Raw genomic sequence first — 6,850 nt, 5'->3', positions numbered from 1 at the left:
CTTGTTTTTTTGTCCATGTTCCTGACTGAAGTCTGTGCTTTTAGTTCTGCAACTCAGAATCCAGGCGGCAGTCCAACATCTTCTCCCTCACACTTCCTTAACCAATCCATCACGGTTCTCCAAATCTTATCTTCTAGAAGATGTCTCAGATTTGTTCACCTCTTCCGTGGCCCTGGCTTAGGCTGCCATCATCTCTCGCCAGGATTCCTGTCAATCTTCCTCACAAGCTTCCTCATGCTGCATCTCCCACATGTCCTTTCCACGGCAAGCAGAGGAATCTTACCCAACTCAGTCTCTACAATCCTTCAGTCTCTTTACATTTTAGGGTAAAGATCAAGATCAAGATCTTCAATGAGGGGCTCCTGGCTGGCTCAGTCAGTTAAGTGGCTGACTCTTGATTTTGACTCAGATCATGCTCTCAGGGTCAGGAGATGGAGCCCTGCAGTGGGCTTCATGCTCAGTGGGGAGTCTGCTTGAGATTCTTTCCCTTGACTCCCCACCCCCATGCTCTGGCTTAGACTTCCATGTGCGTGCATGACTGTGGTCTCTCTCTCACTCTCACTCTCTAAAGTCAGTCCATTAATAAATCTTTAAAAAAAGAAAAAGACTTTCAGTGAGGCCTGTAGGCACCAACCTCCAACTCTTTTGCTACCTCCCCTACCTGTCTAGCTCCTATACCCTCTTGTTTTCCAGGCTACATCTACTCTAGCTGTGCTGACTGCTCCCCAAGTGCCCTGTGCTGCTTCCTGTTACAGGACCTTTGCACCTCCTGTTCCCACTGCCTAGAATGTTCTCGTCCAGGATCCCTGTTCAGCTACTCCTACATTTCACTCAGATCTCAAGCCCATTATTACTTCCTTGGAGAGGTTTTCTGTAATCCCCCTCTGGTGGTACATGCTCTCAGCAACGTGTGCCTTTCCTTTTTATCACAGTATGTCTTTACAGGGTTTTTTGTGATCAGTGGCTTAATGTGGATTAAATCACCTTCACTAGATTGCTAACTCCCTAAAGGATGAGACCGTGCCTCTTTTGCTCACCATTGTCTCTCTTATACCTAGCACATACTAGGAGCTCAATATATATTTGACCATTCATAAGAATAGAACAAAACTAGGGGCGCCTGGGTGGCTCAATGGGTAAAGCCTCTGCCTTCATTCAGCTCAGGTCATGATCTCAGGGTCCTGGGATCGAGCCCCGCGTCGGGCTCTCTGCTCAGCGGGGAGCCTGCTTCACCTTCTCTCTCTGCCTGCCTCTCTGCCTGCTTGTGATCTCTCTCTCTGTGTCAGGTAGATAAATAAAATCTTAAAAAAAAAAAAAACAAACAACCATGATGAATGTGGAATAAGAGTCCTATTTATTGATACTTTCAAAAGTAGAATGACTCAAAAAAAATTAAAATAAAAGTAGAATGACTCAGTATAGTTTCATTCCCTGCTTTTCAGTTAACATTGCATGAAAATATATATTATATATATGTAAAAGATCTATATGCAGAGGAAAAGGTTGAAAATAATGTTATTGGTGGTTTATTTCAGCAGACAGGATTTCAGGGGAATTTATTTCTTCAGACTGTATTTTCCAAATATTTTTCAATAATACATATGTTTTTATAATTAGGAGGCAGCTATAATGAAGAATATGGACTCTGCTATTAGCTAGACCTGAGTTCCAGCCCCAGCTCTACCTCTGCCACTCAGACATTGAGTGACCTGGGCAAGGTACTTAACTTCCCCTCAGAGGAGTACCTACCCACAAGGTTGCTGCAGGAGGCAAATGATATAAAACTTAGGAATCACTTGGTACAATTTCTCCCACATCAATAAATAGCAGTTCTTGTTATATTTTATTTATAAATATAAATATAAAATCTTGTTAGATTTTATTTATTTATTTGACAGAGAGAGATGACAAGCAGGCAGAGAGGCAGGCAGAGAGAGAGGAGGAAGCAGGCTCCCCGCCAAGCAGAGAGCCCAATGCGGGGCCCGATCCCAGGACCCCAAGATCATGACCCGAGCCGAAGGCAGCGGCTTAACCCACTGAGCCACCCAGGCGCCCCTAAAATGTTACTTTTAAAGTTTAAAAACAACACACCCTTTCCTTGGAAAAGAAAAAATGAAAACCAAGGGGGTGGTTCAGTGCCTGCCTTCGGCTCAGGTCATGATCCTGAGACCTGGCAATCAAGCCGCACATCAGGCTGTCTCTCCCTCTGCCTTCCGCTCTCTGTGCTTGTGCTCTCTCTCTGTCAAATAGATAAATAAAATCTTAAAAAAAGAAAAGAAAAGAAAAGAAAACCAAAACCCACAAGTCCTTTCAATTATAGTTTTAAAAAGAAAAGAATGAACATTGCTAACGTGAAGGGCTGCTGGACCCGGAGGATCAGCAGTAGGAAGCCCCATCACAAATTCAGGAAATTAAGTCCCGAGTCACTTTCTGAGAATCAAAAACAAAACCCTTATGTTACCAGCTTAAAGAGAGGTGAGAAAGCCAGCTTGGAGTGGATTCATCTACTGACATCCAGCTGCTGCTGCAGAGCCCCTCAGCGCTGTTAATACTGTGCTCTCAAGCAGGCAAGAATTCCATCCAGACCAGCTTGTCAACAACATCGCGATGTCAACAGCATCGCCCCCAGCTCTGGGAGTCGGATAACCCCCAATTCAGAGGATACAGACTCACACGACCTCCAACTTCTCCATAGCGAAGGCAGTTTGGCTCCACAACCAGGTGGGTCATATGTGAGCTATCCAAAATTTGTGCCCCATGTTCCAGTCAGGGCAGCGTGGAGTCAAAGAGACCAATTTTATAACAAGGGTTAGGTTTTCTGTGTGGAAAGAGCCTGTTTGAATCTCAGCTCCCACGCTTTCCCAGTTTTATGACCTGGGGCTAAAACTTCATCACTCTTGAGCTTTGTTTTCTCCCCTGTGGCTGGGAATGATAATTCTTACCTCATCAGGAGGCTGTGTGGAAGGAGGGACATGATGCTTGCGAAAGCTTAGGACAGAGCTCGACAATTGGCCGGAGCCATGCGCGGCGACCCAGTGCGTGGAGCAGGACCAAGGGCGCCATGCCTGAATCTGACCACAGGGAGACATGCGACCCAATTTCTTCTCGGGGCACATGCTCAGCCAACCGGGCCTGCTGCCAAGTGGTGGAGGCCTTCAGGGAGGGGATTGACGCAACCCCCACCTTCAGGAAGCAACATTCCTAAGCAGCCCTTCCACCCATTAGAACAGTTCAAACTGTTATTAGTTTTAAATAGACAATGATCACATCTGCTTTCTTGAATGATTATACCTCCGAAATTTCTAAATATAAATTTAAACCATGATAACCCTTACATACGCACACACAGAGTCCTTGAATCAGAAGAGTGAATTTTTCATTACCAGTCACAGCGTTCCCCAAATTTTCTGTTTGTTTGTTTGTTTCCAAAGATTATTTATTTATTTATTTATTTAACACAGAGATCACAAGTAGGCAGAGAGGCAGGAAGAGAGTAAGGGGGGAAGCAGGCTCCCCGCTGGGCAGAGTGCCTGATGTGGGGCTTGATCGAACCCTGAAACCACAATCTGAGCTGAAGGCAGAGGCTTAACCCACTGAGCCACCCAGGCGCCCCTCCCCAACTTTTTCTTTTGAAAAATTTCAAACGTACAGAAGAGTTATAAGTAATACAATGAATACCATGTGCTGTTCCATTAGAGGTATCAGCAGAATGTCACTGCATTTGTTTTCTCTCGTTCTGCTTTTAAGTCTTAACTTTTTGGTGAACAGTTGAAGAGTTAATTATAGATGCTGTGACACTTCATCCCCCAAAACGTGAGTTTTTCCTAAGAAGTGTATTTCCTAAGAAGAAGCATATTCCTTGTCCATAACCACATAATTAGTATGTCACTAAGGAAACTTAACCTAAATGCATTAGTATTATCTAATACACAGTTCGTATTCAAATATTCCCAGTTATCCCTATAATACCCTCCACAGGTTTAAAAAAGATCTAGACTTCAAAAAGAAAAAAGGACAGAAACCACACATTGCACTTAATTGTCATGTCTCATCCTATTCTGAAATTTAGCACTTCCCCCTTTGGTGCTAAAGCTGTTGTTTTCCTCTTTTATTTACTTAATGGGTCTCATTACTAAATGTGGGCCCTAGCAATTTTTTGTCTTCCTTTCTAATCCAAGTACTTTTTTTTAAAAAGTGGCTTGTACTGAAAATAATCCCACTCTTTTTCAGTTCTTAACTTCTTCAGTCCTTAGCATATTGAAATGGAATAACAAATGTTAACAGCATCTACACAATGACAGGTCTGAGGAGGAAAGGGATGGGCCATTCAGTTTGGGGCATGTTCAAGTCAAAATCATGACAGAACTTTCAGGTGACAAGCCCAATAGGTTGTCATTGGAGATGGGAACCTGATCCACTTCCTAGGTAAGGTAAAGAAAGTCACAGAGAAGTGAAGGGGAAGCCACAGAATAGGTGACTTCCCCCACAGAAGGACTATTCTTGAGGAGGCTAGTATGAAACTCAGGAGATTTCCAGGCCAGAGGCAAAGCAGCTGGGTATGCTGGACACCCAGCAGAACCAGGGGGCTGGGAGCAGAGGTAATGAGGAAGAAAAAACAAATCCCACCCTTGAGCTGCTTAGAGTTTTTAATTTAAGGTGCAAATTAATTCTCAAAACCAGGCCGGGAGAGGGGCTGGAGGACTCAGAGCTATGCCAGCTGGAGTCAGACCAGGTGACCTTCTGGAGGAAAAGGGTGGAGGTTAGCCTAGACATACAGAGACTCAGATCTCCTGAGGCAAAACTCCCCTAGGTAAGGAAACCAGAAAAAGAACCAAGAATAACCACCAAGGGGGCACCTGGGTGGCTCAGTGGGTTGAAGCCTCTGCCTTCAGCTCAAGTCATGGTCCCAGGGTCCTGGGATCAAGCCCCACATCGGGCAGGCTCTCTGCTCAGCGGGGAGCCTGCTTCCCTCTCTCTCTGCCTGCCTCTCTGCCTACTTGTGATCTCTCTCTGTCAAATAAATAAATAAAATCTTAAAAAAAAAAAAAAAAAGAATAATCATCAAGAAGGGAAGTTGCAGAGGAGACCGGGAAGGGACAAGTTGGGGGACAAAAGCCAATTCAGTTGGGATGGCCAGAGAACAAATGGAAAGAATCTGTGTCCTTGACAACATTGAGACACCAAACCAACCAACTCCAAAGCCACCCCACCTCTGAACTTCTGGTTCTGTAAAATAATACATTTCTGGGGCGCCTGGGTGGCTCAGTGGGTAAAGCCGCTGCCTTCAGCTCAGGTCATGATCTCAGGGTCCTGGGATCGAGTCCCGCATCGGGCTCTCTGCTCAGCAGGAAGCCTGCTTCCTCCTCTCTCTCTTTCTCTCTCTCTCTGCCTGCCTCTCTGCCTACTTGTGATCTCTCTCTGTCAAAAAAAAAAAAAATCTTAAAAAAATAATAATAATACATTTCCATGTTATTAAAAAATAGGGGTTAATCTAAATCGAAGGATTAAGAAACTCCCCAAAAGAGCATATTTACCAAAAAGTCTTAAGAACCAAGAGAATGAGGTAAAAATATCAAATAGGTAAACAGAACATAGTCACAATGACTACAGCAAATCTTCTTGGCTTATGAAATCTATCTTATACATATGATTACATTAAAATTTATGAAGAACAACTGTTAGGCAATAATTCGGTTTTTTACATTTTTTAAAAAAGATTTTATTTATTTATAAGACAGAGATCACAAGTAGGTAGAGAGGCAGGCAGAGAGAGGGCGGGGAGTGGGGAGGGGAAGCAGGCTCCCTGCTGAAGAAGAGAGCCTGATGTGGGACTTGATCCCAGGACTCTGGGATCGTGACCTGAGCTGAAGGCAGAGGCTTTAACCCACTGAGCCACCCACGTGCCCCGTTTTTAAAAATTTTTTATTTATTTTTTAAAAAGATTTCTATATTTAAGTAATCTCTACACCCAGTGTGGGGCTCAAACACAATCCTGAGATCAAAAGTCCCATGCTCCACCAACTGAGCCAGCCAGTGCCCCTTGGTGATTTTTCTTTCAAATATTTTATTTATTTATTTGAGAGAGAAAGTTCGAGAGAACACAAGCAGGGGGAACTGCCAAAGGAAAGGGAGAAGCAGACTCCCCACTGAGCAGGGAGCCCAATGCAGTGCTCCATCCCACGTCCCTGAGATCATGACCTGAGCTAAAGGCAGACACACTCAACCAGCTGAGCCACCTGGGCGCCTCCCCTCAGTGATTTCTAAAGAGCCAGAGAGAAAAGTTCAGCAAAAGGAGACTTCTGCTATATAGGCCCTCAGTTTCTTAAGACAAAACATATGAATAGGGGCGCCTGGGTGGCTCAGTGGGTTGAAGCCTCTGCCTTCAGCTCAAGTCATGGTCCCAGGTCCTGGGATCGAGCCCCACATCGGGCTTTCTGCTCAGCAGGGAGCCTGCTTCCTCCTCTCTCTCTGCCTGCCTCTCTGCCTACTTGTGATCTCTGTCAAATAAATACATAAAATCTTAAAAAGAAAAACATATGAATATATATGTATATACATCTATACATGATACATAAATGTGTTTATTGTGTATACACCCACATATATGTGCATACACTCACATATACACACACATCTGCATGTAATATGTTATGTATGCACATACGCACAAAATTTGCCCTATGCAGGAGGCACTGATGAATACATAAACAGTTCTGATTATTCAGGTGGTGCCAGGGAATACCGACCGCTGGAGGTTGAAAAGAAGTTTAGGGTGCTCTCGCCACCCAAGGAGGGGATTTTTCCAGAATAAATAGAATAAATAGAGCTTTCATATGCTCCAGTTTTAATA

This window comes from Mustela putorius, unplaced genomic scaffold, assembly GCF_011764305.1.
Source record: "Mustela putorius furo isolate JIRA1106 unplaced genomic scaffold, ASM1176430v1.1 tig00003898_pilon_pilon_pilon, whole genome shotgun sequence".
Classification (NCBI taxonomy): domain Eukaryota; kingdom Metazoa; phylum Chordata; class Mammalia; order Carnivora; family Mustelidae; genus Mustela; species Mustela putorius.
This window is presented reverse-complemented; position numbering follows the sequence as displayed.